The following is a 12,191-nucleotide window of genomic DNA, read 5'->3' as shown; positions in this document are numbered from 1 at the left end:
ACCATATGAATGCAGCCTAAAAAGGGGGGGATTCTGGAGGGACACAATTCAAAGAGGTGAAATGGTGAAAATGTTATTGGGAAATATATTTGAGATATAAAGGAGTTTACCTTTATGTGGCTGAAAAGTAAAGCCTGGTATTGAAAAGGACTGTGCACAGGGCAGCAGCTGCTGGTGATGCTTTCCCCGCCCGGCAAGCGCCGTTTCGCAAGTAGCTTCTTCCAGGGACGTATCCTCCTCTTCCTATTGGAGGTCCCTTTTTGCCCTATCTTTTTACATCAATTATTTCAAATTGTTAACAAATAAAAATTTAATTTTTAACCACACCTATTGTCTTCCTTCACTTCCTGTCTTTTATGGCACCCTTTTACCATAATAGACAGTATTACAATGCCAGAAAAAATTTATCCACTACAGATGGACTGCAGTATCAATATAGCAGTGGGATTTTTTTTAACAAACATATTTTTTTTGGAGGTGAGGCAGGGCAGGGGGGGTTAAGGCCTGTCAGGGATTAATTTATCAGAGATTTCTTAATCACACAAATTCACAATATCAGAGACCGGGAAGGTCACAAGTACCACCCGCTGTGATCATTGGAGCCAACAGCTCTCTGCTGTCCCCTATCGTCAGGACAATTACACGATTGGCCGACGATCGACTGGGAAGTCCGCAGGTTGTTCGCACCACTAGATCGTTTATAGGAAAATGGTGAGCATATGGTATAATTCCAACACATGGAATGTGTGTATATACCCCCGTACGATCACTGATAACTCCATGATAACCACAGACTACTCGCTGCGACCACCAATCCGTTTCGGTCGATAGGCAATGATTACGGTAGCTTATAACCTTGAGGCGTAGTTTACTGATCGGAAGGAACAGAACTGTTACATTTTATATTTAATACAAAGAGAGGCAGTGTTTATGAAAAATATAAACAAGAGTTTGCAAGGGGACAAAACAATACAGCATATACAGTTACAGAAAATAAAAAGGATTGACAGGAGAACTTAGTACACCGATCGCAGATACGATTCAGTTTAGATGAAGGAGAGTGCTTCGCTTAGGGCCATCAAAAAACATGATTCATGCATACATGGGTGTGAAACTCTACAGGAAACCAGATCAAAATTGAGCGTGATCTTTTATCAGACCCTGAGTCACACCCACATACCCCCTTGTGATGACCTCATATGGGCCAGGTTGTGGGGTGGTGTCAGCCCTTCATGATTTTAGGAAATCCCAACTTATGCAATAACTCCTTATAAGACGACCGCAGAAGTTTGAGACTGATGTCATATTTTGCATCGGGATTTTATTTATGCTTAGATACAAAACATGGCCTAGCTGCTGGTGGTTATACGGTCCCTATGGATTTGGGGCCTTTTGGCAGGTGTTATAGCAAAGAGAAAATATGTATATTTTTGAATCATTAGCCCGATGCTGAAAATGTATGTCTCATTATTGTTGGATGTACAGAAATTCTAATATTCTATGTTTTCTTATGGAGACCTACATTTTAGCTTACTTATTGTAAATGTAACTATGGTTATTTCTAAAGGGTGTAAGATGTTTTAATCCACTGAAAACCTAATAACTAGTGATGAGCGAGTATACTCGTTGCTCAGGTTTTCCCGAGCATGCTCGGGTGATCTCTGAGTATTTTCGAGTGCTCGGAGATTTAGTGTTTGTTGAAGCAGCTGCATGATTTGCGACTGCTAGACAGGCTGAATACATGTGAGGAATGCCTGTTTGAGTAGGAAAATATTCAGAATTGAGAGTCCTCAGTGGTTGATACCTTTTAATGGCTAACTGAAAAGATGGTAACACATTGCAAGCTTTCGAGACTACTCAGGTCTCTTCATCAGGCATAGACTAATACAGTTTGAGTAGGAGAAAGATAAGGAGGTTAACGTTGCATCGTTCATCACAGACACGTAATGATGCAGCCACGATGAGCAATGCATCCTCAGTCACAACTGTGCCTGTGACCAGCAGCGTCCATGGGTCTGCAGCTCACAGGGGTAGCAAGGGTTGCCTAGCCAGGACCTTTTGTGACACTGCAAAGGATGAGCCAAATCACGTAATCTGCCAACTTTGCAAAAAGAAACTGAGTCGAGGTAAAAATGCAATAATTGACTATTACATGTATGAACCTACACATGCACAATCAACATGCTTTACTGTGGGAATCACACTGTGCAAAAATGTGGACCAGCGGACCTCAACAACCATCAGCCGCTCCATCAATCACATCTGCTGCTTCTTCTTCTTCCTCGTTTACTGTGCCAACTATTGAGATGCAGGTCTTCGACCGCAGAACATCGGGTTTTTTTACCCGCTCCAGTCAAACTGTAATGAAAGTGGACATGCCTGCTGTTTTTGACCAATCTCAGAGAATGAGCACACCACAAGTTTCTCAATCCACAGTAACATCTCTGCCTGCAACTCTCTCACGGTCCAGCAGTTTGTCCAGTTCACCGTACTCCACCTTCTCTCAGCACTGCAGCCAGTCCACAGTTCCACAGTTGTGGTTAAGTTAAAGATTATTTCCTCCTATGCATGACAAAGCTAAGAGGTTGAAATCCACCATCTCCAATCTGTTGGTCACGGAAACACTGCCTTTCCGCCTGGTAGATACAGACGGTTTCTGGAAGCTGATGGCCGTCGAAGTCCCCCAGTACCAATTGCCCAGTCGCCATGACTTTTCTAAAAAAAGCTGTGCCTGCATGTTCCCGACATCAACACCCGTTCTTTGACTAAATCTCTGCCAGTGTGCATTTCAACACAGACACTTGGATGAGTAAGCATGGCCAAGGGCGTTACATCTCGGTGACTGGACACTGGGTGACTGGTGGCTGTGAGGACAGGCGCTGCTCCACTAGTCTTGGAAACCCCAAGGCTTGCAGAACAAACCTCTACATTTAACACTTCCTCCACTGCTTCTGCCTCCTCTATCTCCCCAAGGGTCTTCACCTGTGCCCTCAACCTCTGCCTTAACGAGACATGCGTTCCAAAGTGCAGAGAGAATCCCCACCACTTCCGTACCATGCATCCAGGGCTCACTGCATTCATGCAGTATTAAAATTGATATGCCTTGGAAATCGCAGTCATACTGCTGAAGAGTTGTGGACAGCTTTCCAGGCTGAGTTTGATCAATGGCTGTCTCTGCTGAACCTGCATCCAGAGAAGGCCGTGTCGGATAATGATGCGAATCTGGTGGCGGCCCTATAGCGAGGCAAGCTCACACATGTGCCTTGCATGGCTCACATCCTCAACCTGGTGGTACAGCATTTTCTCCACCACTATCCTGGCCTGGGTGCTCCAGAAAGCACGTAAGCTGTGAGCTCATTTCTGCCATTCGCACCCCTCTGTTCATTGACTTGCATCAATACAGAGGTCCATGACAGTTAACAGATTGATATGCGATGTGTCGACCCAGTGGAATTCCACTCTGCACACGTTGAAGTGACTGTGGCAGCAGCAACAAGCCCTGACGCAGTTTGTCATATCATATAGCCTGGGCCAATGCAGTACGGACGTGGCTCATATCATGTTTACAGAGTGGGCACAAATGAAGGATTTCTGCACCGTTCTCCACAGTTTCGAAATGGCTACTAAGATGGTTAGCGCTGATGATGCCATCATTAGCATCACTATTCCGGTCATCTATATGCTGGAGCAGGCTTTGAATAGCCTGCGGGAGGAGATGGTGGTCCCAGAAGAAGAGGAGGAAGCAGAGGAGTATGCGGAAGCGATAACATTGCCTCTAAGTTCCAGGCTGTCGTCACACAGGTGGATGGCAAGGGAGGGTTGACTGGTGATAAGACAAACTGTTATCAAAGGTGCAAGATCCGAGGAACAAAAGGAGGAGGAAGAGGTGATGGGCAAGCAATTGTCAGATGAGGAGGATAATCCTACCCTCTCTGTTGTTCGTGGTTGGTGGGAGGGGATGGAGGACACGAGCCTCATTGTTACCCAGTGTGATGCAGTGACCCCTGTGACAGCTAGGGGGCACTGTATGGACTTCCCAGGACATGCATGCAGGCATTTCCTTTAATGTGATGGGGAAATGGTGAGCGGCAGGATTGTAAATGGCTGATATGTATCACAAGGGTGGGTGCCTTGTGGTGAAATCTTGAACGTGTATTGATCAGCAGATAATACTGCTGAGGGTTTGTTGCTGTGTATTGGGAAAGCTTCCAGGTGACTTGGTGAGATCGGTGGGACCAGTCACCTACAAACCAACCCAGGGGCGTGTCTGAACGCCCAGGATAAAGCCTATGTGTGGCTGTGTGAAATATGACCTTTAGTGAGGTTATAACCATGTGATCCATACCTTACCGGTGGGTGTGGTTATGGACCATATAATGTGTCTGAGGTCTGGTCACATGGAGAGTGAGTGTGTACCTGAATGGTTCAGGGTGAAAGGTCCTGGAGGGTCAGTGTTGGGAGAAGGATCGGATCCCTGGAGCACGTGCTGCAACCTTGGACCTGGTGAGGCGTGAGTGTTGGACGGTCTCAGGAGGAGACGGACGTCCTGAATAGCACCCGCTGAGGCCCTAGACCTGGTGGCAGGTGTGTTGGGAGACCCTGGGAAGAGGGTTTGATCCTTGAATAGCACCCGGTGAGGCCTGTGTGTTGGACGGTTCCAAAGTGGGGACGGACATCCTGAATAGCACACAGACAGGCCACGTGTGTTTGCAGAGTCAGTGACGGCACTGCATTGGGGGAGCTACTGTCCCTCTGTGGATCTAGACTGTCAGGTGGCCTGGTGAGCAAGGCGTTGTCCGGGATGGTGATCCCAGTTCAGCAGCTTCCCTGAGAGAAAGGACTACCAAAGAGTCGGCATCTGGAGCAGGAGCTCCTGTGAGGTAACCCCAGACATGGGGATATGACTGTTGGTGCCTGTTGTGTTCTATGGACATTAATGAACTGTACGGCATGCGGTCGCCCACGGTAAGTGGACAGTGAGGAGGTCCAGCGTGTTTAGGGACTGCAAGGAAAAGCCATATGTTATGAACTATGTGTAAACCTGTGAAGTATAACATGGCTTACAGTGCAGTTTATGATGCCATAATAAACTGCATTGAACTATTTTAAGTGAAAGTTGCCATTTTGCTGGTGTGAGGACTTCATTTGTTTAAATGTGAACACTCCTGGTTGGGTGTCCACCTGCTGGATTGGGTGTAGTGGAAGACCTGTCAGTCCCTATTATACTATTTCTACTGTGGTGAAATTGATGCCACTTTTGTGGTGTCTGCCAGGAATTTTTGGAAATGTAAACACTGGTTGGGTCTCCTTCATGTATGTTGCCTGAAGCTGTAGGCCTCCGACACCATCAGGCTTCCACTTCCTTGAACTCAACTACCTGTGTTACTATCCTTAGATTTTTCTGACAATAGTAGTCTACAAAATTTATGACATTTGTGCCACCTGAGTGTGGATGAGTATGAAAGCAGGTTGAGCTGTTACATGTGGTATCAGGGCTCCCAGCCAAGGGCCCTGCAACAGATCGCTCAACCACCTCATCTTATTGTGACTTTCAATTGAAAGCTGTAAATGCTGTCCCTGGCCCGGATACCTCATGCCTGGCTGATTGCTGCAGTGCCATGCTTAAATCTGTACTGTGGGTGAACTGAGGCCACTTTCCTGGTGTCTGGCCCTCATTTGATGTGTTTTGGCAGCATTTGGGGCCGTTATAAGGTGTTGTGCATGTGGTTGTGCATGTGTTTGTTTTTGTCTCCCATTGACCTGAATGGCGTTCAGTTATGTTCGGCAAATATTCAACAAATTAATCAGCGAATATTTCAAATTCGGCGATTGTAATCCGAACCAAACATTGAAATATTCGCTCATCTCTACTCATCACTACTCTGAACTAATTTCCCACCAAGTAATTTCTGCTCCACCCAAGACCTTCTCTCCTCCACAATCGTACATTCCTCATCCAATTGCCTGCAAGAATTCTCCCGATTATCCCCCATCCTGTAGAATTCTGTGGCCCAACACATCCGATTATCCCCTACATTCAGAACTTTGAAGCGGAACTTGAAAACCCATGGCTTCAGAATAGCTGTAAGCCTGCAATGACCCCACTGCCACCGCACCAACACCAGAGCTGCTGCAACCCCCGAATCTACTGTATCATTAGGGTGCTGCCCCTCATCATTGCAAAGCCTAACATCTGATTTGGCTACAGTGGAGAAAAAAAGTATTTGGTCAAACACCAATTGTGCAAATTCTCCCACTTAAAAAGATGAGAGAGGCCTGTAATTGACATCATAGGTAGACCACAACTATGAGAATCAAAATGAGAAAACAAATCCAGAAAATCACCTTGTCTGATTTGGCAAGATTTATTTTTCAAATTATGGTGGAAAATAAGTATTTGGTCATTAACAAAAGTTCATCTCAATATTTTGTTATATATCCTTTGTTGGCAATGACAGAGGTCAAACGCTTTCTGTATGTCTTCACAAGGTTGGCACACACTGTTGGTGATAAGTTGGCCCATTCCTCCATGCAGATCTCCTATAGAGCATTGATGATTTGGGCTTGTCGCTGGGCAACACAGATTTTCAAATCTCTCCAAAGGTTTTCTATGGGGTTGAGATCTGGAGACTTGTTAGGTCACTCCAGGACCTTCATATGCTTCTTACAAAGCCACTCCTTCATTGCCCTGGTAGTGTGCTTGGGATCATTATCATGCTGAAAGACCCATCCACGTTTCATCTTCAATGTCCTTTATAACGGGGTCTACCAAGCTGGGGTACCTTTCAGTACCACCCCGTGTTTTCGGAGGTCCACTCTGCGTTGGTTGGAGTCTGAATGAAGGATGCTGGCTGGAATTCCTCTGAGTGCATGGGCGCATATAAAAGATCACTGCTTCTCCATGTATTTCCAGTCTGACAACACTTTACTCACAGGACACAGAATATATCACATAGATACAGAGGGCCGGCCAATAGACAAGCGTCAGGCCAGACATGCATTACAAAAGCCGCAGGTGGCCGGAGCCTGCGTATGTTTACTGTGGGAATTACAAAGGTGGGGGGAGGGCGGACACTGCTGATACACTAGGGACATGCATCTCACATGGAACCTATTATATATACATATAACTGCACAACATATTCTGGGTGCTGAGTGGTTCTGTAACACACTTGCTGATGGAAAGAGGTATGCACTCAAAATCTCACGATACATGGCCCCATTCATTCTTTCATGTACAGGGATCAGTTGTGCTGGTCCCTTTGCAGAAACAGCCCCAAAGCATGTTGTTGCCAGCCCCATGCTTCACAGTAGGTATGGTGTTCTTTGGATGCAACTCAGCATTCTGTCTCCTCCAAATACGAGTTTTGTTTCTACTAAACAGTTTAGTTTCATCAGACCATATGACATTCTCCCAATACTCTTCTGGATAATCCAAATGCTCTCTAGCAAACTTCCGACGGGCCCGGACATGTACTGGCTTAAGCAGGGGACACATCTGGCACTGCAGGATCTGAGTCCCTGGCAGCGTAGTGTGTTACTGAAGGTAGCCTTTATTACGTTGGTCCCAGCTCTATGCAGGGCATTCACTAGGTATCCCCGTGTAGTTCTGGGATTTTTGCTCCTCGTTCTTGTGATCATTTTGACCCCACAGGGTGAGATCTTGCATGGAGCCCCTGATAGAGGGAGATTATCAGTGGTCTTGTATGTCTTCGATCTTCTTATTATTGCTCCCATGGTTGATTACATTACACCAAGCTGCTTGCCTATTGCAGATTCAGTCTTCCCAGCCTGGGGCAGGGCTACAATTTTGTTTCTGGTGTCCTTCCACAGCTCTTTGGTCTTCATCATAGTGGAGTTTGGAGTGTGAATGTTTGAACTTATCAGTATAAAAGACACTTGTCCACAACCTCAAACAAGTACCATTATTACAGATAATGAGTGGAGGATAGAGGAGCCTCTTAAAGAAGTTACAGGTCGGCGAGAGCTAGAAATCTTGCATGTTTTTATCTGACCAAATACTTATTTTCCACCATAATTTGCAAAATAAATCTTGCCAAATCAGACAAGGTGATTTTCTGGATTTGTTTTCTCATTTTGACTCTCATAGTTGCGGTCTACCTATGATATCAATTACAGGCCTCTCTCATCTTTTTAAGTGGGAGAACTTGCACAATTGGTGGCTGACTAAATACTGTTTTTCCTCACTGTATATTAGAGTCCTCTGACTGGGGCGTAAGGGGTTACACATTTCTCCGTATGGAGAGTGACATGAATGTCACCAAGTGTCAATTTGTATTGAATTTGGAGAAACCACTTGTTATATTAGTTATGTTAAGCTACGTAAATGAAACCTGTCACCTCAAGAAACACTACCGTGGCAAAAAAACATGCTTTTTCTTCATACCGTCAAACAAAAAGTGAAATAAAACGTGATCAAAAAGGTGAATGTAAATAAAAATGTAATCCCTGAAAACATCTTGTCCTGCAAAATACAAGCCGCAATACAGCTCAAACCACGAAAAAAAATAAAAAGCTATAGCTCTCAGAATATAGCAATGCAAAAACAATTATTTTTTTTATAAAATAGTTTTTACTCTGAAAAGGTGGCAAAACATTAAAAAAAAATTATAAATGTAGTACTGCTTTAATTGTACAGACCCAAATAAAGTTGTGTTATCACTTTGACCATACAGTGAAAGGCATAAAAAAATTCCTGAAATGCTGGTTTTTGTTCATGTGACCGAACATGGTACCAACAAAACCGTCAACTTGTCCCTTCAAAAACAAGATGACTGTTGGCAGAAATATAGAAATTAAAGCTCTCAAAATATGGCTATGCAAAAACTTTGTTTTGCAAAATAAAATGGTTTTTAGTGTGTTATAGTTGCCAAACATAAAAAAACTATATAAATCTCGTATTGCTATAAACCCAGTGAAGAATAAAGTCATCTAATCCCTTATACCTTAACTGGAGCACCATAAAAATAAACTAAAACAATTCTTCACCTGCTATTGATTTGTTCATTATGCCTCCCAAAGATCTCAGTAAGGTTCAGGCGCACATTTATGTTGCGCTCTGCGCTGAGCGCTTACACCAGGGTTTTTGTGTAAGTCTCTGAAATAGGATACTGACATGTCACAGAAATTGTGTGGCAAATTTTGGTGCCATTTTAACCAATTTCCCGGTGTGAAAATGTAAAATCTGGGGCTAGAACAACATTTTTATGGCAAAAATGTTATTATTTTTTCCCCACCACCCAATGGTATAAAATTCTGTGACACACGTGTGGTGGCAATATGATAGCTGCACCCTTCGATGAATTTATTGAGAGGTGCAATTTGTAAAATTTGGTCAATTATTGGGGTGGAAGGAATTCTACTTTTCTGGCATCTCGGGGTCTCTGCCAGTGTGACATGGCACCATCAAATCATTCCAGTAAAATCTGCACAATATGGCGCTCCTACCATTCTAAGCTTTGCACTGTGCCTCAAAATTAGTTTTTGACCACATATGGTGTATTGGCGTACTCAAGAAAAATTGTGTAACAAATGGTACTGTTTATTTCTTCCTATTATCACTTTTGAAAATTGAAAACTTTGGTCCAAAGCAACCTTCTAGTGGAAAAAAATGATAATTTCCATTGACTCAGCCCAATGTTATACAATTCTGCTAATCGCCTAAAGGTTAAAAATGCTCACTACACCACTAGATGAATTCCTCAAGACGTATAGTTTCCAAAATGGAGTTACTTGTGAAGGTTTCAGCTGTTTTGGCATGTCAGGGACTCTTCAATTGTGACATGGCAGCCGCAATTTATTCCTGCTAAAATTGTGCTCCATTATTCAATTGGTGCTCCTTCCCTACCGAGCTCTGCCGTGCGCCCAAACAGTAGTTTTCCACCACATATAGGGTATCAACATAATTGGGAGAAATTGTAGAACAAATATTACAGCGCATTTTCTACTATTATACTTGTGCAAATGATAAATTTGGGGCTAAAGCAACATGTTTGTGGGGAAAATTTTTTTCATTTTTATGGCTCATTATAAAATTCTATGAAGCACCTGTGGGTTCAAGGTGCTCATCACACTTCTAAATAATTTCCTTGGAGGTCACTTGAAGGGGGTTTCCACTATTTAGGCACATTAGGGGATCTGCAGATGCGACATGGCTTCCGCTAATTATGCAATGTGGTGTAACCACTATGTCCGCTAGCGGGTGCTGTGTGGATGTCCCAAGAGAGAGGTTGAGTGGCAGAATATGGAAGGACAGTTATGTATCTCAAGGTGGGTGGCCTTGAGATGGAGACTGATGCAGGTGTTGAGCAGCAGTGATACTGCTGCGGTGCTGTGTAATTGTGTCAGGGAGAAGTCTCCAGGTAACTAGGGAGACAGGCGGGCCTGGTTACCTACAAACCCGGTTACCTACAAACCCACCCAGGGGCTGTGTTTAGTACACTATAGTAAAAGACTGTGAGTGTGCGAAAGACCTGTGATGAGGTCATAGCCATGTGACCTGGTGGGCGTGGCTACAGACCATATATGGTGTCCAGGGCAGGTCACATGGGGTGAATGCAGGGACCTGGTTGGTCCAGAGGGGAAGGTCCCGCTAGGAGATGTGTCTCCTGGCACACAGCAAGAGAAGTGGCTGTGTGGAATGGCTGCCAGCGTCTGAGAGTTCCCAGAGGAAGGAAAGGAACGTCTGCAGTGAGCTGTAGTAGCCATGAGGTAAACCGTGACGGAAAATTATAGCTCTCAAAATGTGGTGATGCAAAAACTTTTTTTTACAATAAACAGCGTCTTTTAGCGTGCGACAGCTGCCAAACATAAAAACCCACCATAAACAGTAAATCAAACCCCCCTTTATCACCCCCTTAGTTAGGGAAAAATAATAAAATTTAAAAAAATGTATTTATTTCCATTTTCCCATTAGGCTTAGGATTAGGGCTAGGATTAGGCTGTGCGCAAACGATGCATAGTCTGCTGTGGAATTTTCCACGCTAAATCCGCAGGTGAATCCACAGGTTAAATGACCTGCATTTTATCTGCGGATTTAGTGCGGATTAGCCTGCGGTTTTGCCCTGCGTTTTGACACCTGGTAATGGAGCAGGTGTCAAACCACTGCAGATTCCGCACAAAGAAGTAACATGCTGCGGAATTAAAACCGCAGCAAATCAGAGTGGAAAAACCTGCAGCATGTGCACTGCGTTTTTCATTTGCCATTGAATATAAAGATACTGTACAACGCAGCAGAATCCGCAACGTGTGCACACATCCCTAGGGTTGGGGCTAGGGTTAGGGCTGAGATTAGGGTTAGGGGTGTGTTGGAGTTAGAGTTGAAGTTAGAATTGGGGGGTTTCCACTGTTTGGGCACATCAGGGGCTCTCCAAACGCAACATGGCTTCTGATCTCAATTCCAGCCCATTCTGCGTTCAAAGAGTCAAACGGTGCTCCTTCCCTTCCAAGCTCTGCCATGCGCTCAAACAGTGGTTTACCCTCACATACAGTGGGGCAAAAAAGTATTTAGTCAGTCAGCAATAGTGCAAGTTCCACCACTTAAAAAGATGAGAGGCGTCTGTAATTTACATCATAGGTAGACCTCAACTATGGGAGACAAACTGAGAAAAAAAAAAACAGAAAATCACATTGTCTGTTTTTTTTTCATTTTATTTGCATATTATGGTGGAAAATAAGTATTTGGTCAGAAACAAGCAATCAAGATTTCTGGCTCTCACAGACCTGTAACTTCTTCTTTAAGAGTCTCCTCTTTCCTCCACTCATTACCTGTAGTAATGGCACCTGTTTAAACTTGTTATCAGTATAAAAAGACACCTGTGCACACCCTCAAACAGTCTGACTCCAAACTCCACTATGGGGAAGACCAAAGAGCTGTCAAAGGACACCAGAAACAAAATTGTAGCCCTGCACCAGGCTGGGAAGACTGAATCTGCAATAGCCAACCAGCTTGGAGTGAAGAAATCAACTGTGGGAGCAATAATTAGAAAATGGAAGACATACAAGACCACTGATAATCTCCCTCGATCTGGTGCTCCACGCAAAATCCCACCCCGTGGGGTCAGAATGATCACAAGAACGGTGAGCAAAAATCCCAGAACCACGCGGGGGGACCTAGTGAATGAACTGCAGAGAGCTGGGACCAATGTAACAAGGCCTACCATAAGTAACAC

Source organism: Dendrobates tinctorius, unplaced genomic scaffold (assembly GCF_039654945.1).
Source record: "Dendrobates tinctorius isolate UK_male_01 unplaced genomic scaffold, ASM3965494v1 ptg000037l, whole genome shotgun sequence".
In the NCBI taxonomy this organism is placed as follows: Eukaryota; Metazoa; Chordata; class Amphibia; order Anura; family Dendrobatidae; genus Dendrobates; species Dendrobates tinctorius.
The sequence above is the reverse complement of the archived record's forward strand: the minus strand, read 5'-3'. Positions refer to the sequence as shown.